At 39.4% G+C, this 25977-nt stretch overlaps 1 long non-coding RNA gene across 4 annotated transcripts in view; it reads right to left on the reverse strand.

Moving 5' to 3' along the window:
• Window positions 1-25648, reverse strand: part of LOC117819248 — a 139376-nt gene extending 113728 nt beyond the window's left edge. For 3 of the 4 annotated variants that reach the window (XR_004632493.1, XR_004632494.1, XR_004632492.1), the window contains exons 1-2: window positions 25288-25648; window positions 21341-21469 (exon numbers count right to left, since the gene is read on the reverse strand). This is a non-coding gene — a long non-coding RNA (uncharacterized LOC117819248). The remainder of the gene's footprint in view (window positions 1-21340; window positions 21470-25287) is intronic. The other variant, XR_004632495.1, reaches the window with a different exon arrangement.
• Between the last annotated feature and the right edge of the window lie 329 nt (window positions 25649-25977).

The following is a 25977-nucleotide window of genomic DNA, read 5'->3' on the forward strand; positions in this document are numbered from 1 at the left end:
GATTACGAGTCTTTCATTGAGAGGCACAGCTGACTTGATTGACAGGCAGGAACACTGTAGCTGTTGGCGAGGGGGCCCGCCTCTTTTCCTCACACTAGCTGGACAGCAGTTAGATTGAGTTCAGCATTTCCAATATGGCTCCTGCCAATAATTGGCTTCAAAACAGCGCTTCAGAAACAGATGGGATTATTTAAAGTCTATGGTTTCAACACGAGTACTGGTTCAATTACCTTAAAAGATGATATGCCTAACAACTATCTTGTCAACATATGAATCTAAGTCCAATACTGGTCCTCTTTCTAAGCTTGCAGTAAATCCTGATGAGAACATCTGACTCTCTGGCAATCATTGTGCTTGAAATGATGATTACCCCTGCCAAGAGGTTGTGTTTTTGGTGTTGTTTGTTTGCATGTATTTTTTATTATTGAGAATAAGCTTGCCAGATATTCATGAAACTAGGTGGAAGTGTTTAACTTTGGCAGAGGAAGAACCATTGTACATTTTGGACTGGATTTGAACCACAAGAAAGAAATCCCATGACATATTTAATAATATGTTGAGACTATATCTGGGTATGTACACAGGGCTTCCATTTGCAGATTTACATTTAATAGAAAACTGGATAAGTGGAGTTTTGGAATACTGTTTTCACCACTGTTAGTTTGGAAGATAGAACAGGTGCCATATGGCTAACGCTTAACCAAGCTTTCCTTTTCTGTGAGCATCCCAGACTGTTTTCAATAACACCCACATCACACAGCTTTCACCTCAGACACCACCGCTCCATCCACATAAATAATGCCTAAAAAAGAAACGGATGCATACCTTGGTTCAAAATGTCTTCCCAGAATTGTACGGTGAATCAAAATTGGGATAAAACATTTGAATTACAGAACACAACTGTGATGTCTGCCCTCCTGGACTGCCAGATCATGAATATATATTGCATTATGAAGATGTGATGACATTTAGAGCAATCACATTTAACCCTCTCCTCTTGTGCCTCTGTTTCTCCTCTCTCCACTAATGCATTTTGCAGCAAGGGATGCATCTTAAAAGATTCAGGGAGAAATGTCAGCCAAAGCAGACGCTGCTTGAGAGCCGGGGTCATTTCAGACCGGTTTCTGAATTCTGGAGAGCACACACAAACACGCACAGACACACAACAAGGGTGCTCTATCCTTCACGTCCCCCCTCCCCCTCTTTTCCCCTATTCCTTCTCTGTCTCAGCCCCACTCTAAATATTTCTGTTGGTTTACCCTTGTCCATGCGACTGTGTTGGAGGTACGAGCACAGGAGAGAGGGAGAGGCTTGACCAGTTGGGCGCTGTCTCCCACCTCATTACCAGATGCAAATGAAACGGGTACACATGTTTAATATTTAGTGGCAGCAGAAATGTCAGGCTGGCACAAGATGGAATTAAACAGCACTGTCAGCGCAAGTGAACTCAAGGCTTTCTCAGCTATTTCACTTCATATTGAGTTACTGTCACAATTTATTTCACAGCGGCAGGACGACTAGTGTGAAAATGTTCTGTGATGCCTTTAAGGACGGAGGGGGAATCAAGGAAGAAGTGTGAAGGGTATTGTTCAGATGAGGCTTTGTGTTTATTTTGGAGCTCTGTGACAAAGCTTTATTGTCTTAACAAAGAGCTGCTATTCATCACGACTGTTTTTTTTTTAGATCATAAAGCCGGCATTGGTGTTTTTTTATTGGAGAGTTGTCTGATTTAACACAGAAGTGAGAGCTGCAAACTCACACTAATGTTAAGTACAGTTATATTCTGCACATTGGACTTCTTAGCCATGGACCTCCCAAGAGAAGGATGTGGTTTAACTAATCCTGATCCATAACCGTATCAAATGTGTCATCCAGGCCACACCGAGAAAGCATGAGGGATTTAAAGCAATGTGCTTCTGCCTTCTGCTACAGCTCAAAGAAATATAAATGCTCAAGAAGAGGATACAAAAAAAGATGTCCAGTTTGATTTTAGCACTCTTGTCACCACACAGAGACGCATGGTATCAGACTGAAGGCTAAAGCAAGTTAATGTTCAATCTAATCAGCATGGCAGATAACACTGGGACCCAGAGGGACCTAATTAAATATACTGTATGTGAGAGGTTTATCTTCGCAGCTCTGGTAGAAGTCCTCACATCATTTCATTCTGGCAGGAAGCAGATATCAGAATATCTTTTTTTATGTTATTTTATAGCAATTCTTCTCCCAAATTTCATACTTAAAGCAGCACTGCAAGGATGAGCAAACAACTGTTTGAAAGAAAACTAATCACCACATACTGTAATCATTGATTTCAGGGGTGGTATTGGGCTTTTCCATATTTTGCAAGCAAATATCAAGTTAAAATTTTGGCTGTCAATACTAAACATGGGAAAAGTTGATAATTGTGAGGTAAAGGCGTATTGGAGTAATGGCAACAAGCTCTGAAGGGTTCATTCAAAACACAGTATTACGCAACATGGACACAAGATTTGCTCAATTTGTGACATCACTGATTGGTGAATCTTCTTAAAAAGGGTATAAAAAGCAGGTAATAAACAGAAACGTCCAGCTTTGTTTATTGATTTTTTTTTTGTCCCTTTCCAAACTTGCCAGGTCAGATTTGTGGTCCAAAACATGTGGCCATTTTTTCATAATTTGTCATTTAAAATAGAGACTGTGTAGCATGGCAACAGTGGAGGAGGTTTCTTTCTTTCTCTCTTTCTCACTCACACACACAAATTCTATGTTTAGCATATAATGTATGTTTTTAATAACATTTAGCTCTCTTAAACCACTTTAAATTAGGGATGGGCATTTCAAGCCAAAGTACTATTCGATAATCATTGGCTTCTATGCGATGTATGCAATGATTATTCGAATAATCTTACCTGAAGGTATGTTGTAACGTTGGTCACCTCTTCAGGACAGAAAATGTCAAAGTCCAAATAAATCTCCAAAAGTCATATCCCTGATGTATTGTGATAATAATCATTACCAAATATGTGTGTATTTGGAAGGCCCTTATGTAAAGGGCATGGTGTGAGGTGAGGTTTATACTAACATACATGGTCAGAGCATAAAGAACGGAGACCTCAGAAAGCCCCAGAAAGAAAAACTTTTAATTATTTGAGAGTATTATTGTACTATACTAAGTGAGTGAAGGGGAAATGGAAAAGTTTTGCTGTGGACAGGCAGTCAATGAACTCCCACTGCCTTCTCAAAAAAAAAAAAAATGAAGCTTTTCATTATTCCAAGGTGAGGGCTTTAAAACAGCATTTTAAATGTTACCCTGCTGTTCAAGATCATGAAAACCTTTAATTTCATGCAAATGAACAGCAAGGAGCATGGAGCTTAATGTAAACGAATGCTTCTTTTGTGCCGCCGTGGAAGTGAGCCGGAGAGAGGGAGAGAGAGAAAGAGAGAGAGGCCAGGAAGAAAATTCCCAAGGATTCTTTAATTGCTATCTGAAATTATGTAAATCCCTCTGCTAGGCTGAGTGCAATTATCCAGCGCCTCTCGCTGCCAGCTTTACTAATGTCTAACAAAATATCGGTGGCTGACATTTAGACGTGGTAATGCAAATGAGAATTAATTTTTCTTCCAAGACAAAGGGCAGTGGAAAGATCACACCATTTTATACAATAAAGGCTGCAAAAAGTCGGGTTTGCAAGATGACAAAAATGTTGATCAAGAAATGAGCCAAGCATTGAAGGCCATTTTATATCAGTGCAGCCTGATTCTGATTAAGATTACTCCCTCTATTCTGCATTATTAATCTGCTTCTATTGCCACAGAGAGGTGTGCTGCAAGCAGCAGACATTCATTTAGGCATGGAATTAATTGCAGTGTCTCGTTTTTAGTAATGATATGGGGAACCCTCCCTGCTCCCCATTGTTACAGCTCGCTCCTGCCCTTGGTGTGATGTTGGACTGTTTGGGTCACATTTTCCCATTTATCTCCCCAGGTACAGAGATGGATGTAGGCCAGGCACTGCAGCCCGGTGAGGCTCCCCTGTGTGCGGCTCAGAACACCTGTCCCGCTGTGAGCCGGCACCCCCAATCTTTACCAGGCCAAGGAGGAGCACCATCTCTCTCCATAACACTTTCCCAGACCTAAAGTCTCCTGGGAGCCCAAAGGAGCAGGATGAGGAGGAATCTGGGGACCGGGGTGATGACTGGGAGATCCGCCGCCCAAAACTGCATTGCTTAACCAGAAATCAAATCACAACCTGCTGACGTAGAGAAAAAGCGGCTATAAATATTTTAGTATGGATACTGTGAGCGAGACACCCCCAGCTGTGCGAAGGAGGGAAAAAAACATCCTGATGCACCAACAAGTGTGTCTACAGTGTTTCTACCACACCAGCATAATCTAACAAAACGACTTATGTGTTAGCAAAAACACAGGCAGACTAATGATGCACACATGGAGTCAACAGGGTTACATGTAGAGATGCTGCTGAGGGAGGGAAAGCCAGTTATTGTAATAACTTATGGCACCGTCCAAGGCAAAACATCTTTCTCTAAATTTGGGGACGTCATTTTTTTTAAAAAGTGATTATATTTTCCACAATGCGTTGAGAAAGTATTCCTGCTTGTAAAGCTTAATAAACCATTTTAATCCCGGTGGATTAGCTGGAGGATGATTTGTCACAAAGCTGAAAACAAGGCTATTTGTCTCAGCTCTGAAAAGTTAGATTTTGGTGTTAGCCTACATGTTTCTGCAGGAAGTGGCCAAGTAGTTTTACTGACTTACTTAAGGAGGTTAAACTAAATCAGTCTGATTTTCAGGTGTAAGAAAAGCTGATCATTAAACTGTCATTAAACGATATGAGCAACACAGGAGAACAGAGATGGCCTCACTGATTCTCCAAGTCTCTGCATTGTGTTGGTTTCTTCCATATGGCATTACATCATGTGTCAAATGTTGATGTACAGATATTCTGATTAGCTCAATGACTTTCAAATTGCCTATAATCATCAGTCTGTTTCATATAGAGAACAAATCATCACGGGTCATAAGAAGCAGCCTTTGAAAATTCACCACACAGGGCTTTTATTTTGTTTCAGAGATGGCCTGTCCAATCGGATGCTTTATTGTGCATGCTAATGCTATCTCAGGCTCTGCACCTACTACTAATGTGCTGCATTTGTAGGTATTTACTATAGTATATAACCCCCGCCGCACCTCATATCACCCTCCTTCTCCTCCTCATCTCCTGCGTTCTAACCTCCATCTTCTCTGCCCCTCCACCACCTGTACATCCATCAGAGCGCTGTCATGGCAGAGGGGCTTCAACGCTGCTTCCTGATGCGGCCATCAAGGCCCTCCATCTAACACAAGCCGACACATCATAATAACAGTAAGAGGCCTTTCCTGTCCAGTGTCATGCTTGGAGAGATTAGTTCCCCTCCACAAAACCCAGGTAATTTGCTTTTGCTGAAACACATTTGTAGATCGTATTCTTTCGGGTTAACTAGTTCATTGGAGGAGATGAGACACTTGCTGCACACTGTTTGCTTCTTTATGCCATTATTCCCCTCAGCTGTTTTATGTGCAAACCAAACAGCTTTTGTTGCGTGGGTCTGTGTGGAGGTGAATGCATATATGTAGACCTTTAGAGGTTTATCTTATCACATCTTTGCACTGTACAGACATCCTTTCTAAACCTGCATGGAATGTTAAAATGTACAATGTGCAATACACTGTTCAATGTCTTGCAGTGGGATAAACAGACAATCATTACAGTGAGCACATCGGCTGTAACACAGATTAGAAGTCTATCTGTTGTTCTTAATGTTTTACATGATACCTGTGTGTGCAGCATGTCCCTCCTGAATACAAAATATATCACAAAAGGTTATTTTTTTTATCACTAAAGTGGCGCAAATTAAACCGAGTGTAGCTTTTAGGTGGCTTTAACTTCACCAGACTGCATCAAAATGCATTCAAATGATACAATGTATGCATTCTAAGTGAAGAAGCATTGTTTGAAGAGTTAATTAGCAAAAACAGTTAACTCACTTTAGAAACATTTTAAAAAAAATTTAAAAACATATTTTTTCCAATCCTAGGCTTTGGTATGATCAATCAACTGAGTTTGGGTGGCTGTGAGTAAGTCGAAATGTCTTTACTAATCAGAGATATCTTGAAAATGCAACTTTATTATAAAAACAGCGTTATTTGTTTTTGCAAATTAACTTTTTTTTGTTTGTTTTTTTGCACTAAATAATAATTATTGATCATTGCATAAGAAAAAAAACACTTAATTGCAAAAAGAAGCCCATACAGTGAAAACAATGCATGTTATGTTTGGGTCTACCTGCATCAAATAAAGCTGATCAGTCAGTACACACCAAACTTTCACTACCTTTCTAAATATCCCTTCATTACAAGTTTAATTTGAATACTAAAATAGTGTGTTCCCTTAATATTGTCAAATGACGGTTCAATTTTTCTAAAACAGCTGACTGTGTGAGAAGATGACCACAGGTTATTTTACAGCTGTCATTCATGTCTGCTGTGTGTGAGTTACGTATAGACAGGTAAGGGCTAACATGTTGCTGATTTAATGGGACATTAATCCATCTACAACCCTGATGTGTAGATAAATAATAGAACATTTCCAGTGATTTTAGAATTGTATGTTTAGTTTCTGTTGAAAAAAGCAGCCTGAGCAGCTCAAAGAAAAACCCAAAGTCTTAATTCCTGCAGGTCTAATGTCGATCTCATCCTTTATTAATCACAGAGGAGTGCTCTAAATCCCCCCTGTGTATGAATGGGCTGTGCTCTGTGTCTTCTCACATTTGCTGCATGATCATATTTCATAAACACTGCATTTGAATTTTTATGTACAGAGTATGCAATATTCATGATAAACTGAATATGTAAATAGGTAACCTTTATTTATGAGTCCCTGCCAGACTCGTGCTCTTAAGTATTACTTTGGATGATAAGATGGATGGACAAAAATGTTAGTTAGGGGAATACTTGTGTGGCTGTGGAATGATTGATAATTAACAGCTTCATCTAAACATGCTGGATCCTCAGGCTTTCCTCTCAATAGTTTTTTTCTCAGGGCTGAATAAATAAATGATATTACATACACTGAATATATATATTTGTAATTCTACACAATGTTATGAAATTCCTTTAATACTTCCTCTGATAGAGGGACAAAAAGATGTGCTTTTATGCTGCACGCTGACTTCTATTAGGATGCATAGTGCTGCTGGAGCTGGAATTTCTGCACATGTATTTGAATGAATCAGCCAGGAAAGGGCCCAAAACTAGTCAAGCCTGTATCTTTTAGTCACACATTTAATCCTAATGCTACATTCCATTACATTTCCAGCCTGTAAGTGCCTTAGAATTACACATCCCATCCTGAAGGAGTCCTTTTTCCTATTGTTTAGAGAGCGGTTAGCATGCCGGGGATGCTCCAAATACGATTTTACATCCACTTATGGAAATCCATTGTTCCTTGAACATTTCCACATACAAACCAATATATGCTTTTCTAAGAGGTCTAAGACCTCAATTACATCAAAGGCAGTTTGTCCTGCTGCTGGGCTGCCGGCTGAAGGGCTTAAACAACTGTGTCAATGCTACCCCCTTGTGACCGCACTGCGGCAGGAGCTTTTTCTAACAGCTATCGTTCAATGCAGGAAATACTGGAGAAACAGCCCTCTGAAACAACAAAAAACACAAACAAGCTGCTCAATTTAACTTTTATTAAACATCTTTAAGGACTTATATAATGTAAACATCTCTGCAACAACTATGTGCATTATTCTGTACCATAATTCCTATGTTACTCTCCTTTATTACAGTACAGTCTGTGGTGAGCCTGCTTTAAAGAGATATTGTAAGATGTCTTCACTGTAGTCTGAACTGTGAATAATAAAGATTAAAAGAAAGTCTCAGAGATTCTATTTGCACAATGAAATTGAAATGTGTCACCACAGCACCTTCTGCATTTGTACCTTCCACATCTCTTTCATTAAAACCAAAGATGTCGAGAAAGTTGCGATGCTGACGTGCAGACAGATGTGCATGTCAGAGGCATGAGAGGGAATATTTTGGAGGGCACTCCTCCTGCTGTCCTAGCCCCGGGAGGAGAAAAAAGGCATGCAGTCTTTTATTGTATGGACTTGAAAAGAAATAATTAGACACACAGCTATATAATTCTGCAAAGCTGCATGGCTCACTTGTCACAAGTGGCAGATAGAAAAAGGAGGCTGAATTCTCTGAAGTGCAGTTTGCCACAGGCCGCCACTTTTATTTCCCAAGTTTGCTTTTCCTTCAAAGACACAAAGCTGGTTTGGGAAGTTTCAGCGTATGGGTATTTATTTTGTTATTTTAGAGGAGCCTTGGGAAGTAAGGGAGGGGGGAAATTTAGCAAATACTAGCATTTTATTTGAATATTAGGATTCAAAACTTAAATTACATGAAGACCTGAGGAACTGTTATTTATCAGGTAGAGTATGCAATATGTGCAATACCCCCTAAATAGATTAACTATGATGACTTTTGGTGATTTTAAAGGCTATTAAATCAGAGATAATGTTTTAAAGTACAATCAACATGCAGTAAAAACGTATTTAAACATAAGATCCCATTGTACAGAGGTACTTAAGATGACAGTATATAAACTTCACCTTTAAAGTGGGAACAAGTAGATCATCAATCAGAAAGGATGGGTACAAAATAACCAGAACTTGTACTAGTCTGCAGTGGTTTTATAGGGAGGCTGGGAAAAATGTATCATTTACCTCCCACTTAAACTCCAACAAGACGAGGCCTAGTCTGTAACATTATTCACTACTGTAATTACAATATGCAGTGTGATACATTTAAAAAAAACAATAGAAAAGAATGCATGTTAGCAATGTCTACCAGCTGTTCTTCATGTTTTTATCACTTTTGAGTTTGCAACATGCCCTCCCTAAATCCAAACAAATAAAAAAAAAGCCTCTTTTTGCTTAATTGGCCCCAATTATTCTGTGAGTAGCTGATCACTTGAGCTTCAACAGACTGCATCCAAATGGTTTTATAAAAGAGGCCAGGCCTTTATTTAATGTCAATATTAAATGAGAAACTATTGTTTTTTGGGTTTTTTTTTTTCATGCACACTTTTGCAATGTGCTTCTTCATTTGTAATCTACTCTTTAGCACTAAATACAGCTTTTAAATTGTTCACTTATTCACCATATGTAACACCTTCTTACAGTTCAACGCTGAATGATATTTCAAAACAAGCCCACACATTTCAAATGAAAGCATATGATTGCCGTGCTAAAGTACATAGTAAAAGAGGTTGGGTCACATGACCCACAGTACACTCCTGGCCCATAATTCACTGTGCTCCTACCAGGCGATGTCGGCTGAGGCCATATAGGGAGGCTGCCCTGTGCTGACATCTCCCGCAGCCCCCCAGGTTAGGCCATGTCAATCACAGGACGTGATTGCTCCAGTCCCCGCCTGCCCTCTCATTGACACCTCCCATTGACTTTCCTTCACGCAGATCAGTGAGCCTAAACCATTTCATTCAGGGTGACCCACCGCCCACCCCCTCACACACACACACGCACAGAGAAGCCCACACACTGGACAGGTTGATTTGTGCCTCTCAGGCTCCTCCACCAGCTCGGACTTTTATCCACTTAAGTATGTACATTTCACCTGACTGTATGGTTCCATCTCTCATTAATAGTCTGTGCACACTGCAAAGCGATGCTCCAAGCACCATGTATGTACTACCCAAACAATGTTCACTTCAAAAGCAGTGAAATAGTGTTTGAATTATTTCCTCCCCTGACCTTAGGTCCCAGTATGTAAACATGTGACCTAATATCATGCTACAGCACTGTTATTTATGTCATCTAATCATTTCAGCTCCCTCAGGACCAAGCCTGCATACAAACATGACCAAAATACATATTTAGATTTATTTGTCTGCAACTGTCCAATAAAACATATCCTTTGCTTTTCCATCTCTGGGCTTTGGTCCCAGTGGGAGTTTGCTGGCTGAGAAATGTTGTGCTTTCAAGCTTCAGGGAACAGCGATGTGAGCAATGTTCAGCGTGGAGAAAAAAAAAAAGAAAAAAAGAAAGTGGTACGCTGCCTAAGTGTTGTACTATAAAGAGAGAAGAAGTAGGTTTTCACGTTCCAAAAGCCTCCAAGGGTTTTAGATCTGCAGAGGAATGTGGCTGCAATCATCATACTCATCTCAGGAGAGACTCCAGCAGCCTCTCCACCACTCACTCACTCACTCACTCTTTGGTTCATTTTGTTTTTATTCCTCTGTCTCTAGCAGCGTTTTGTGGCTTCTCTAAGTTTGTCCATCCTCTAATGCTCTCTGTTTTCTATCAAGGGGAGGCGTTTTGAAATACCCAAATGAGCCTTGCTTATGTCATTCCTACCCCGTGGAAATAAAACGTACAACTTTGTAATGAAACAAGTCGATTGTAAAAGGCGGAATGAAATATTTTATGGCGTGCTTATGAAGAAAAGAGGAATGTCTTGATGAGAGCTGTGCCCTTGTGTGCATTGTGGGTTTCATCTTCATGCCATCCACACATGTTTGAGGGTGTTTGTGGGAGGACAGGCACCCCCCCTTTGTGACCAGAGTCATAAATGAATTACTATAAAAAGGGTTACACAAGGGCTGGATGGCTTTTACGAAATTGTGCAGTGGTGAAAGGGGGTACGAGTGTTTCCATAAAATTTCAATAAACTGTGCATTCTCTCGATGACTTGTTGCCCCACTCAACAGATCTGTTAGAATACAGGACTTGGAGAGATGGGGTGCAAATGCTGGCAGAGGCTGTGCAATTTTAAAATGTGAAATGTTAAAAAGGTAGCAATATGCTTTTATTGTATGTGCATATTTAAGCTTATTTAAATGTCATTAGAGGTCGTCTGCATACGTGACATCTGTGTAAAAATTGAGTGCTAAGTGCGCCTCATATACTCACAGAACATTACAGGGCTAAATGAAATTCATGAGCAGACGGCTGATCTCCCCTGAGTCAATCAAAAGCCTTTCTTAGTTAACCTGCTTTAACACAGAGTTAACTGTGTTACAATATAACACATTTGTAGTTTAATCTTTCTCATTTGACTCACAACATTAAGATCAATCACATTTTTCAAGTAAAGGTGAGTTTCAAATAACAAGGGATGTGCAGTTTTAGTCGACTAAATGATTAATCATCAGTGCCCTCACAAGTGGGCACCAGAATTATCAGTCTGTTCAACAAGTTGTTCATGTTTTTATTGTTGTAGGCCCAAAAAGTTGGCTATATGTTGTGTCTAAGATGTATCAAAGCCACCCACCACTAGCCGAGGCTGTAGCTCCGGTAAATGCTTTAATGCTCTACCACCAGGATGTAAATAAGCACAGTTAAAGATGGTATCTCGTAGTGTGGCACTATTTCGCAAATATGGACGTGCAATATGGAGCTAAAGTTGTAGCTAGGCTGTATCTGGTTAAACCATAGACTGTATAAAATATGAACGTAGTATCCATGACGTCACCCATCTGTTTCTGAAGTCCAATCGTCAGCAGGAGCCATATTGCTTCTGTTGAGCGATTGTGACGTAAAGAGGTGGGCTTTGAGCCTCCTAGCCAACAGCTGCAGTGTTCCCGCCTGTCAATCAAGTCAGCTGTGTCTCTCATTGGAAGACTCGTAATCTCAATATTTTCGAAATTGCCGCGCTAGAAACCCCCCCGTACAGTGTGCCGATCAAGAAATGAGCTATCCAGACTACACTCGTCTTTTGTACCAGGCTGTAAACATGTTTATTTCTGCTCTAAAGATCGGCTTTTTTGAATTGGTGTGTATGTGGTTTCTGGTACTTCCACAGCCAGCCTCAAGCGGATCCTCGATGAAGGTTTTAGCACTTCCACATTGGACTCATATTTTTAAACCGGAGGTTGCTGCTTGGGTTAAACTGGCATATCAAACTCACCTGATCAGAGAAGCAAATGACCAGCATAGGCATGCAGACATTAATCTGCAAGGAGGATCAAAGGCTGGTGGTGCAAGCTCTGCTAATGTTAGGCACACTCTGTAACACAATTTTGACATATTTTACACAGACACTGTGATTCCATGTTTGACTGTGTTAAATAAACAGTGCTAAATTGTGGCTGTATTCTGAGAGCTTCTTTACTTTCAGACAAGTCCGTTAGTCGCAATTTAAATTCCTGTTTAAATAACTGGGATTAGTTGATGCACTCTTACGTCCCTATTATAATACTTTGCGAAACTCACTGACCAGTTACCAACATCAAATGTACGTTTTTGTGCCTTTCCTCCAGATTAGATTGAAAGTGTTCTTTAATCTTAATTGGTGCATGAAACCTGTTTAGCCATGTTTACTTCATATAGAAAGAAGAATTAAAAACACAGAAATCCTCCAAAGTAACATGATGTATGATAACGCTTGCAGATTTCTTTGAATGTAACATAGGACCCTAGCTATTGTTATAGGAAGCAGACTGATAAACTAGGTCTTAAGGCTCATTAAGGTTTATGAGTGTGCATCTTAAACACAACGCGTGTCATTTTTCAAACTAACTGACCCCGTCCTACCTCCCTGAAATGGTTGGCAGCTGCTCTCTAACTATCTGGAATATTGGTTTCTCCCACTTTCTGTAATTAGCAATGATCAAGAGGAATTATAAGCGGCGGCTAACAACATTGGACTCCTCAATGACCCTGATAGATGGTCAATTATAATGATCAGGTCGTGTCGTTTATTGGATTTAAAGTGGCAGTGATGGGCCCTTTTGCCCCAGTGTGGGTAATTATCACATTTATGCATGATTTAAGGCGACAGTGTAGAACGAGGAAGACTTGACTTAAATTTAATCATTTTCTTATCTATGTATTTATGCAAGAGTTAACAATGGAGGGCCATGAGTGGAATAATGCAATGAGACTGGGATTAGTGTGATATGCACGTAGAGTATGGCTGCTGTGCAGGACGTGTCATATCTGAGGCAGGAGGGAAATGTAATGCTGCCGACAACCTGTGCCAAAATTGGGCTCTTTGTTTTGGAAGCATCTTGTTTGTGCATTGTTTTGCGCAGTGAATGCTTAATTCACTTCAGTGTGTCAGAAATGTGTTCTTAAATTGCAGTGAAACTTGAATTGAACTTTATTTTTCCTTTGTTGTGACCTCCACAAAGAGATACATGTTAAAAGAAAGCTCAGACTCCAGCATCTCATGGCCAACAGCCTGTAGTTTCACTAGCAGGGGGAATATGCCAATACATTGCAAAGGCTGTACAGCGATTACAGTCGTCAATAATCTTCTCTCCTCCACCCCATCATCTATTATTCTCTCTGCCCGTTGCACAGAAAAAGCCATCGTGCAGCTCTTTCTTTGGCGCCCACAGACAGCTTTCTGAATCCAGACACCTGAATATGATCATCTGAAAAGCTGCTGCTCAGCTCCTCTGGTAAGGCTGGGAATACATCAGTGCCTTGTTTATTTACTTTTCCCACATGCCAGAAAAGGTCAGAGTCTGAGGATTATACTGCACGGACCAAGTAGAACTCAATAAAAGCCCTGCAATGAAAACAATATCATCCATATTTTAAACAGCTGGCACCAAGCTGAGGGAGCCTTACACTAGGGTGCCAATTATTCTACTTCTCAGGGTTTTTGCTGCAAACCACAAAAGCTCAGGTGTAACTCCAAAATCAAACCATTATTTCATATGGTCTGAGAAGAATATGGGATAAGAAACAAAATATGATAGCTATCATTTACATTTAGGTAGATTTGAATCATCAAGCACAATGTACTTAAAGCTGAGGAGGGAAAATGTAGATTTATTGGTGTTTAAATGCAGATGTTTTTCAGCCAGCAAGTGTGGTTGTTTTCATAGTCGGGGTTTGTTTTCCCTCCATGGACTTATTAAAGTCAGCGCAGCACAGTCTGTGCTCTATAATCCTGATGTATTATTAATCATGTCTTCCATTGCAACTTGGAAAAAAAACTTCCCTTTTTGATTTTTTAACGTGAAAGCGTACTAAATTTGAAACGGAGCCAAGTCCAGGGTGACAGGATGCTTTATTTTCTTCCTGTTGAAGAATCCAACGCGGGGGGAAACACAATGGCAGCATTGTTTGCTGTGAGAGGTAGTATTTGGCACAGTGTAAGCCTTGTCTGTGTATAGTATAACATGTGCATGGAGCATGCTGTTTCCAGCATTTACTATTGTAAGCTGAACAGTGCTGTCATGCTACAGAGACAGCTGTGACAGGTTGGAAAATATCGCTCAAAACAAGAAGTACTGTAGCTGATCCTTCTGCTCGTGTCGAGAGTTTCCAGTTTTCAATTAATTTGTCATCTAAAGAAAAGTTTGCTTCTAATAAGGCCTAATCGATTTCAGAGGGCTAATGACTTGTTTCATTCATATCTTGTCAAATGTTTCTCATGGGAACTTTTTTAAATGCCATCTGCTGTGATGCTAAAAGCCAACACTTTGCTTCCACAATACCCGAAAGCATAGATCTCCTGTGAAAGATGAAGGAAATCATGTTTGTTTGAAGCTTCAAGCTTTGTCAAAATAAAGAAAAAGAGCGACGCCATTCGAATAGAATCACTCAACAACAGATTTCTATATGACAGATTGTCTCGTCGACATTGGATGAGTTCTTTTTATCAAGATCACTACACTAATGACACACATGTCAAATATACTGAAAATATTTCGCCTGAATCACATTATGTCTTCCTTTGTCACTGTTTTGTAAATATTTCAAGAAAAAGTGAATCTCTCTCAAGTTAGTGCATTATTTTGTGATAATGAACATGTAGATGAATGTATAACAGAACACAGGGTGATCAATACTCGCAATAAACAACTCTGCAATGCTGTGGCAGTAATGCACACAAATACCACCCCTGCCATCATGGCAGGTGCTCATGCCATTTTTTCTCTCTTTTTCTTTGCCTCGCTTGGGTAAGATGATAATCCAAGCCTAGTCCACTGACAGACTGCAACATGATTCACTTGGACAGTGACTGACTGCACATCCAATTTGTTTCAACTCCGGAGCAGCAGCTTATTATCTGAAATGCATGAGATGTCTGTGCATGAGAGGCGTGATCAGCTGGGGCATGCGCCGGGGCTGCTGGGAAAGTAATCAATAAGGGATTGTCTCTTGTAGTTTAGGTCGACACATTATGACAGAGCTGAAAATTAAACAGGCAGATATTAATAATAATGGAAATCAGAGGCTCACGGGTGAGACCGGGGGGGAGGGGTGAAACTCAAAATATGTATCGCATTTGGTTGGCTGTGGGTGTGTGTGTGTGTGGGTAGGTGGTTGAGTACTGTTTGTTTTTTTATCCTCTAGAGCTGAATGAAATATTAGACATGGATGTGATGGAGGTGCCTAAGTGTGTTTGTCTTTAAATCCTGGCACTAAATCCCTCCTCTGACCTTTTAGAAACAGTCTCTCACCTCAATTATAACAAAAAGCGCACATGTGATCTAGTGTTATGGTGTTTCAGGTCATAAAGTTGAACTTTTTGGCAAATGTTTTGAGCCTCTTAAGAGTTTGGCATGTTACTGATCAATGAAAGTTCATTTGAGTTAGGTGCTTGTGAAAAACAACAGATGAAATGAAGCATAAGACATCACATGATCTAAATCAAACTGCATCGCATGCATATGTTTACACCCAATGAGTGTCATTTCTATTCGTCTGCTTTTATTGGCTTATACAACAGCCTTCAGACTGATGGAAAACAAACAAAAAAAGGTCTCTGAAGTCACGCAGAGGAACAGAAAGACAGCTAAAGAGAGATCCCCTGCTTTGTCAATTAGCTGCAGCAATCCGTTTCTATTGTCTGAGCAACAAAAGCATCTTCCTGCGCGGGGGGGGAATGGGGGGGGGGGGGCGGGGTGAAGTGGAGGAGTTAACAAACTGCATTACAGGCCATTACAGATGCAGTGTCATTGATTATTTATACCCTTATAAAATGCCCCTGCTCCCTGGTGGACAGGGCTTGCTTGGCTAGCCTTGATAAAATGTTCCCTTTAAATCACAGCGGGGCAAACAACACATTCAAATCCATGAGAGGGTTGAGTGACAGTCCTGTGAGTGTAATAGATGTAGAAATCACCGTGTGAAGAAGAAATAAAGGAACATTTGTGATTGCTTAGGCATATCACCACATCTTATTAAACTTATAACTCATGTGTTTCCTGTTTTTTTTTTCAACCTGCATCTGATACTTAATGCATTTGATATAATACATGTTTAATGGGAGAAATCTGTTAAGATAATATGGAACTTTATTAATCCCCAAAGAAATGTTGCTGTTATGTTGCTCAAATATTAAAGAAGACTAGCATAAAAGAGCATCAAATACAGGTGAATAATAAAAATATCATGCGTTTGATTAAACATTAAGGGAATGGTGTTAAACCGCCAATAAACTGTGAAAAAATATATAATAATGATCATTTGTTTCATTTATTTCATTGTAAAAGTTAACCTAATTGCACCATGATGTTAAAGGTAAAGAACATGATATTTGACATAGTAGTAAAAGATAATATGAACATTATTGTTGCACATAGCAGTGACAGAAAAGTAATATTATACATGGTACTGCTAGCGTAATGGATGATCGATTTATTGCACATGTCCCTGATGATAAAATGGGTGTTGATAATAAAACGAGTATTGCACATGATGGTGATCCTAGTGTGGTCAAATGTTAAGAAATATTAATAAGCAATATAAAAAGTATTATTGCACATAATAATATGGAAAATACAGCCCAATACTGAAAGGCAATGCTGCACATGAAATGGAGATAATTACTGAACATGACATGAAAACTATTACTGCACATTATATAATAAGTAGTATTGCACATGGTATAACCAGTAAATGTACGCAACTTTAAATGTTTTGTTGCAAATGATGAAAAGTATTATTGCACATGATGTGAACGGTAGGTGTACTTGATTTAAAATGTTAAGTTGCACATGTGATGAAAGGGTTTTTTTGCACATGATATAATTGGTAGATGTGCATGATTTAAATTGTATTGTTGCACATGATATATTTGGTAGATGTACATGATTTGAAATGTTTTGTTGCACATGTAATTAAAAGTATTATTGCACATGATACAGAAAGTGTTGCATTATGAAAATGTATCAAATAATGTTTTTTTCCTGAAGAGATATTAAAAGACAACTTATCAAACTGATTGATTTATGTAAATAAAAAAATTAAATAAGTTTTAATTAACTTTTACTTTACTTTTACTGTACTGTGTTGAGTTTTCAGCCCGTTATGAAACACACTTAAATTAATCAACATGAACTACATCATATGAAAATTACTGCGCAAGGTATGATGAGTACTTTCCATTATATTAAAAGTAGATGTACATGAAGCATAAAGCATTATGACACGATATAAATAAGTATTGCATATGATATGAAAGCATTATTGCACATTAAATAGAAATGTGTTATTGCATACAATAAGACAACTATTTTTGCATATGATGAATAGTCAAACTGTTTTCTGCTGCAGAGTAGTTATAGTGTTAAGTAGTTAAGTTTGCATGTATTTGTATTGTAAGGGAAATAAGACAGTGGATCCCTCCCCTTCTTGGACATTTGCTCAGGGTGGATATTTTGCATTAGTTAGCAGGGGAGCAGATGGCTGCAGTGCTAGCTGTGCTCAGGCTCAGCACTTTTTTGAACTTTCATGTTGTAGGTGTCTGCTCAGAGCAGGACCTTCTCCATCCAGTCACCTCACCCTGGGAATATTCCTTCTCAGATATTAATGGTCGCCCTTGCCGAGGCGACCACCTCAGCATAAAGCCCACCGGGACGCAAGGAAAGCAAACCCTACATCTTTTTAGGAGCCTTGCTTTCTTAATGACACTACACTGACATTGTGGTTCAAAAACTCCCTGAAATAAAATCTCCACCGCTTAGTCCACTAAAACTCCCGTGTAGTAATTTGACACCCTGCCCTCTAAATATTTGCTATCAGTAAGATATATTGCTGCTCATGAAATGCATCCTTCATCAAACAGGTTAAAGGTGTAAATGCCAGATGTCCCATAATAACACAGCAAGGATAAAAAACATGCAAGAAATGCAAGCTATGTCAGGACGGTGACAAACGCATGCCAACTGAATTGCAAAGAGGTAAAGTAAGTCCATATTGGACACACTTCCCAGAGCACGGAAAGTATGAAAGAGAGGACAACATCTTGTATCATCTATCTTCCTTAAACGCTGAAGCCGTGACAAAGTGGATGGAGAAATTATGATAAATGATAAGACGTATTTAGTCAATATCTGTAATTCTCTTTCTTCACTCTGCCGTGTTTCTCACCGCACATTGTGTAGTTGGAAAGACACCCGTTCATTTAAATAGCACTTTGAAGGCCAGATTGTGATCAAATTGAAATGGGCATAGTACATGTTAATATCAATATCTCCACCCAGGAGATGGATTGTCAACAGGCCTTTTTGTGATTTTATATCTTATTCAAACAGTGAGGGGAATAAATCTGGAGGTGTGTCTTTTAACCCTGCTCTCAAGAGAGCACAAAGATGGAACACCAAACTGTTGTTTGATATTCAAGCACATGAAAGAAGCTTCACCATTTCATTCAATTAACATTGTGCATATATTAAGCAATGCAACACAAAAACACCAAACCAGTAATTATCAAGACACTAAAGAATGTCTATGCACTATGAAGAATGCTTTAAAGGATCACTGAATAAAGAATATGGATCCAATTATCTCTGCATGTTTCTTTGTAGTTGTGAAATGTAACACAAGATTATATAAAGACAGTATTTGCATTTTGTTCCGGTATCCAGTGATAGAGAACATTAATTTGTTTCACTGGGAGTTCTAAAAAAGACTTGATGGGGATAGAACTGTACGAGTTCAATCATCTGAACACATGAGTATCAAAACGAAGACAGTCAGGGTCTATGAAATAAAAGGTAAAGGTAGGACAGAAATGGAATGGAATTTCAGCAAACAAACACCCGCATCTTAAACAAATGGATCATGAAAAACGTAACATTACAAGGGATTTAAAAATAATTAATTATTAAGATTTTGGGAAAATTTTAATGTTTTCTTCTCTGTTCAGGCCAGACATGTTTCAGTGAAAGCAAGAATTTCTCATTCACATACAACATGGCGGAAACTATGTTCACACGATATAACTGACACCTCTGAGGTATAAGTTAAATCCTGAGCCCTACTTCATAGGGTTATAAATGGAAAGTAGGGATGCAACAAAAATTTGGCCACAGAAAATTTTCGTCCGAAAATGGCCCAAAAGTGCATTTTCGTCGGACTTTTATCACCGAAACAACGCGGCCGAAAAATAATTTTGTGATGAAACAATGAAAAGTACACTCTTACGAGTCTGTCAGCACACGTTTCACTGAGATCTATTTGGATCCTCTGCACTTCATCGCGACTGTACTTGATCCACGTTAAAAAGATCATTACTTGGATGTGTGAATAAAGCAGCGCGCACAAGAAATGATTCAGACCACGATGGATGCGGAGAACCCGCTTGGAGACGTAGAACAGAGCGCAGAAAAAAGAACTCGTGCCAGATGAGGGGCATGCAGCCTCGTTGTCTTATATGTTCAATGAGATCCTTGATTTTAGTGAGGTTAGTCATGCAATAGTAGGGGAGACCAGGGACAGTTGTAACATTTTTGACATTTCTGTCTATAACTTTGAGCTCTTTTAACCAAGTGTGTTGCAACTGCTATACAAACTAGCTGCAACTAATCTGAGCATGTGCAGAGTGAATCAGGTGATTCCTAACTTGTTCCTGATTGGAGCAAGTGCAAGTTTTACAACTGACCCCGGTCTCCCTACTAATAATTGGCATAATAATTTATTTCAGTGTTTCGGTTTTCGGCCAAGAATTTTAATTTCGGTGCATCCCTAGACATCAGGTTAAGTAGTATCATTTCGACAGTATCATTATTTATAGCTGCTCTCCTTTAACTATGAGGATTTTCAATGTGTCTATTCTAGGGATGACCACAATTAATCGATTATCGATTAATTGATTGTTAAGAAATTACTCGAAACACACATTTTTGTTATCAATTTTCCGTCATGTGGAACAAACATCATGTGGTCTCATATTACACTCATCTATCAGGGAGGTGTTTTAAGTTTAAAGCATGTTAAAGGTGTTAAAGGTGTTGCGCACAGCGGAGACGCTCAGCTGGCGGCTGCGGCTGTGCGTCAAGTCTCGACGTGCGCTTTTTAAAAGAGGATCAATACAAAACTGCTGCCAACAACAACACGGACACAAAGGTTGACAGCTTTAAACAGGATATTTCCCACTTTTGGATACGAAGGCAACAGACAGGTGGGAAATTCTGGTACGCTACGTTTACAGACCAGCAACATCAGAGCCGTCTGGGCTTTTCTGCCGCTGGACTGATTATGACCCGGTTGCGCTCCTGGCTGACACCTGACCGAATACACATGTTTTATTTTTCTCAATAAGAACGAGGAGACAGAAAACTGGACACTGTGAGTCTGAAGTACTTTTCTGTTAGTATTATGAGCCTTCACTTTATAAGATTATGTCCGCTGAGAATATTTTAATGAGCCTGATCGTTGATATTCTGCGTGTCAAACGTGTGCCTGTATTCAATCCCGTCAGTTATATGCATTTTGTTGCTGTAGAAAATAAAATGTAGGGGGAAAACAACGTATATGGCCTTGTTTTTGACGTAAAAATTATAATATTTTTTTTATCAATTAATCGATAATTGATCGTTAACATTTCCAAAAACCGATCACGGAAAATACTTAAAATGTACATCCCTAATCTATTCTATTAATGTCTCCTATTACAAACTGGAGCTTTTCCATAACTTCAATGACCACAGTGTATTGGTAACAGATAGTGGTTCTCTGTAGCCAGAAGGTTAAGAGGAAGTGCTCTGAGCTGGCAGTGAACTGACTGAGACGTGTGTCAGTACAAGCAGCCCTGGGAACTAAGAACATGACAGGAAGATGAGTGAAAAGCACCATGCAACACAATGCAACATCCCCTCTGAGGAGAAAAGCTGTGATGGTGACTCATAATGTGTAATGTCATGTTAGCCTGCTAACACACACTCCCACACCTTAACCCAACTATTCAGAATCCATCACGGATTTCAATTTCGAACACAAGGAGCCTGAGAAACATCTAATTACACGACTGAGGCATGATTGAAGGCTGTAGTAATGGACTGAATGGTGACGCTGTGAAGCACCTTGTTACAAACTGTTTCCTGGAGGCCATCAGTCACTCTGCAGCTGAGAAGCACTGCAGCAACAGGTAGCTGTCCACACAGTCACTGGACCCCGACCTCAGTGTGCTTTAACACACCGAGTGAAAGAATCTGGAGGGTAAAGGACAAGGACAGGGACAAGTGTGAAAGACAAGGGGATCATACTGCCCAAAAATGTTTGCAAAGTGGATATTGAACACCGTTGTTGAGGTTACTATTTATCTCATGCCAGCCAAGTTGGCACGCACATCTGGCGCTGGGTACTTAGTGCAATTATTTATGATTTCCTCCAAGATTTAAAAGCTCTTCGCCCGGCCTTGTAATGCAGTAACTGATTGCACTGCTAATGTAATTAAGGGGAGATTATGATGTCCACGTGGCACACCAGATGGTGGCATTCACAGCGATGGGGGAAGGCACAACTGGCACACCACTGCACAAGGGCAGTGAGGCGCAGTCAGTCGGAGCAGTCCAGACTCCCCACCAGACGGAGGAAAGTATATGTGTGTATGTATGCATGTGCAGGGTGCATGTGTGTGTGCGGTGTGCATGCACGGATGCATGTGGGTGTACGGGTGTGTGTTTAATAAGTTAAGCAATAAAGTATAAGCTGGTAAAAGATAAGCGTATGTAGAATACTACCCACAGCAATTACTTAAGCTACTCTGACCACCTCCAGATGCACAATAGGGACAAAACTATCAAAAATGCCAACTACAGGTCTGGGGAGAAGCTGCTGTTTGATCTTGGGAGGTTAAACATGTAAGGAACCTCTTCTTTTTTGGATCTGATTTACTCTAAACTCCAAATATGAAGAATTACAAAATGAATCTGACGGTTCCAACATTTTCAACTTGTGCAATTCAGTGCCTTAGCCAAGAAAACAGATGGCATAAATGGAAAATTAAATCACATTTGGCAAAGCTATGATGCTTCAGGAGATTTTTCAGCCAGAGCAACAATGAGACTGCACCAAACTGACCTTTAATTAGAAAAAAAGCATGATATTATAGAGCCTTGCAAGGCGGTATCCTATGGGGGGCACTAAGGGTAGGCTTCTTAAAGCTTGTTATTATAAGCTATTCAGGAGACACAGGGACAGAAACCAGAGGAGGAGGGGGTGAGGGTCATATATGAAATGAGACCTGCAGATTTCTACACGGCCTATAATGGGTTCACTCGGGTGACGGGGACGTTGGGGCGCAGTAGATTTCCCAAGTTGAGATAGGGATATTATTACTCTCGGGGTGGCAACACAGAAATCTCCATCTTCAGTCCCCAGACTAGTGTCAGCAAATTACACAACACAGGGAATGACCTTTACACATGAAAAGAAAACCTTTGCTGTTTTTTATCATTTGGGTGCAAAGTCGCTCACTGAGGTATAATTTTGGTCTAGGGGCTCTTCTGTCATCCGCTGATTACCCATCACTACTACAACATTGTTAAGACATACCAGGGTATGATATTTTGCACACGATAGGATGATCCCAGGTTTATGGGGTCGACTTGAACTGAGATGTGTCATAAAGTATACATGAAACAAAGCGTGAACAAAGGAATCACAGTTTTAATGAACCTTTTCAAAATGCCAGCTGTAATGCTATGCATCCTACTCTGACTGCTCCCCCACAGAAACCTGCCACAGCCATCATTCATCTTCGCGCACAGTCCTCAGCGTGCGATGTGGCGCACATTAAAACACTGTAATAGCTGATGGCTTTCACAGTTAGCATGTGTTGCTGATATCTCCAGACTCCTGACGAGTGTTTCATCACCTACTCCATAATTAGACCATTACTTTAGCAGGTGTACCTCTTCTCCGCCAGAGCATGTGTTGTTGTTTTTTTTTCTTTTTCATCTTTTTTTTTTCCACTGACACCTGAGATTTTATCTTATCAACTCCAGCGCTGCCACATATTCAACATAAAATGAGCATGCCTGTTTTAGTAGCTTGTCAACACCTTGATGTGGAAGCATGTGTTAGTAAGATTTTGTGTGAGCGTGGATATGTGTGTGTGTGTGTGTGTGTGTGTGTGTGTGTGTGTGTGTGTGTAGTGGACGGTTGTGATGATGATGTTAGCTGTTCCGGTTGCTGAGGAAGGAAAAAAAATCTCTAACACGTGTCATTTCTTTTGTTCACTACAGCTGTTTGTCAATGATATCGAACAATAGTAAACTACAAAAATCCAATTTGTCATTCTGAAATCATAAATAACTATTCACAGTTTCAATGAACTCTCTCTTTCACTTATCATTGACCTAAATGCCAAATACATTTCTGCCCTTATGATTTACAGCAGTTGTTTCACAAGAATAAAGAAGAAACTAGCAAAAACTTTAAGAACTTAGTTCAATAAAAACTAAAAAAGGTATCCACAATTCATCTGCAGATAATGGAAAAGTTTAACATAAATTTGAATTACACTACAAGACTAACCCAATGTGTAGTTTTTTTTTTTTTAGAAAGAAATTACTTATTTTAGCTCTTAATGAAAGTACCTTGCTGTCTTGTCTGTACCATAGACTGTAAAAAATATGGACGTAGTATCCGTGACGTCACCCATCTGTTCCTGAGAGCTGTTTTGAAGCAAATCGACGGCAGCAGCCATATTGGTAATGCGGAACTCAACTAGGCAGAGTGTGACGTAGTGTGAGCCTCCTAGCCAATGGCTGTGTGTTCCCGACCGGGAGTCACGTCAGTCATGTCCTTATTTGGGCAAAACTCATAATCTTAATATCTTCTTAACCGTCATGTTAGAAAAAAATTCACCCCCCGTACAGTGTGTGCCATTAGAGAGATTAGCTTTGTAGGGCCAAGACGTTTTTTGAACCAGGCTGTAAACATGTTTATTAATGCTGCAAAGATCGTCTTTTTCCCATTCATATCTATGTGGTTTCCGGTGTTTCTGCAGCCAGCCTCAAGTGGATTTTCGATGTATTGCAGTTTATATCACTTCCGCATTGGCTTCATCGTTTGAGACCGGAGTTTGCCGCTTGGTCTGTACAATAAACATGCAGCTATCTTCAACTGCATGTTAGCTTGGCTTATTCTCAACTCAACTTAACTTTATCTATATAGCACCTTTCATACATAAAAACATGCAGCCCAAAGTGCAGAGTTATTCACAGAATAACAGAGAGACAGAAAACAACAGCAATGGTAAAATTATAAAAGGTATGATTATAAATAAAATACTTAAAAATAAAATAAAATCAATACAGTAAAATTAATAAAATAATAGTGGAAAGAAAAGTTAAAAATAAGGTAGCGTTGACAAGTTCAGATGAATACAAGAAATACATAGATAAATAAATAATTAAATAAGGTAAATAAATGTTAAAGCAATGATTCAAATAGTAATGATTAAAATAATAATTAAAATAGTAAAAAATAATAATGCAGTCCAGGGCTAAAAGTAAATTACTCCAAATTAAAAGCTAGGTTAAAAAGGTAAGTCTTAATTTTACTTTTAATTCTAAATACACCAGCAACTACAAACAGGTAACCCACAGACTTGCAGATATTCCTTGTTTTCAGTCTTTGGGCTATGCAAGGCTTAAAATGGGAGCAAGGATATAAAACCAGTGCTAATAATTTCAATGGAAGAAACATTTGCATGTATTATTACTGCAGTAAAACGAGACTCAATCACTCAACCAACCAAGGTAAACTGATATCCATATTTCAAGTCCTTAATGCAAAGCAATTCACAATCACAGCATGAATGTAACTTCGTTCACAGAATGAACAACTTCATAGCATGTAAGAAAGTCGCAATCCAAATCTTAGCCTCCACAAAAAGCAGTCAGAAAAGGTCTCTTCGTAGCAAATACAGGCAGATTTGTTTAGCTGCTACCTGCCAGCTGTGGCTAACATTAGCCAAACAGTTGAAATAAATGCGTGTAAGCGCTCAAAGCAAACTTACCATAGTGGTGGATGTCCTCCTAATCGTCTCAGTAATCCTCCTGATGATTTCAGCTCCTTACAGTTCCACAGTTACAGCTCGCCTTGTTCTTTATCATGTTAACATTAACACTCTTTGGCTGGAATCAGTAATTATCACCGAGCAGTCCAAGCTAGCGCCGTTAGCGCACTTTTTTTAATGGGGGTGGGGATGGTAAGAAAATCATAGCGCAGAACTAGTATGGAAGTTAATACAACAGAAGGCCGGTACTGTACAGTATCACTTCGAGACAGTAAATCCTGGACTTTGAACATCTGTCAGACTTAACTTCGGTAGAGACAGTTTCACCACAGATTAGTTTGGCTTCCTAACATAGACTGATCGAAACAGCCAATCAGAGGCCAGAATGAAAGTTCAAGGGTTACCATCACTGACGTCACAGGAAAATAAAACTTTATTTTTTTCTGTTTTTTTTTATTTATTTATTTTTCAACTTTATCATAGATGTACGTAACAAACAATGGGTACATTCAGAAGGAGCATCATACATAAACAATCATTAAAGAATACAGAAACAATACAGCCTCAGTTGGTAATTTAAGGTGAATAGAAAATAAATAATAAATTAAGTTGAGTAATGAAAGGGGATACTTTTACAATTCAGTGAGGAATTCTTTTAGGAAGTCGTATATTTTAAGTGCTCTTGTTTCT

This window comes from Notolabrus celidotus, chromosome 9 (genome assembly GCF_009762535.1).
Source record: "Notolabrus celidotus isolate fNotCel1 chromosome 9, fNotCel1.pri, whole genome shotgun sequence".
NCBI classification, from domain to species: domain Eukaryota; kingdom Metazoa; phylum Chordata; class Actinopteri; order Labriformes; family Labridae; genus Notolabrus; species Notolabrus celidotus.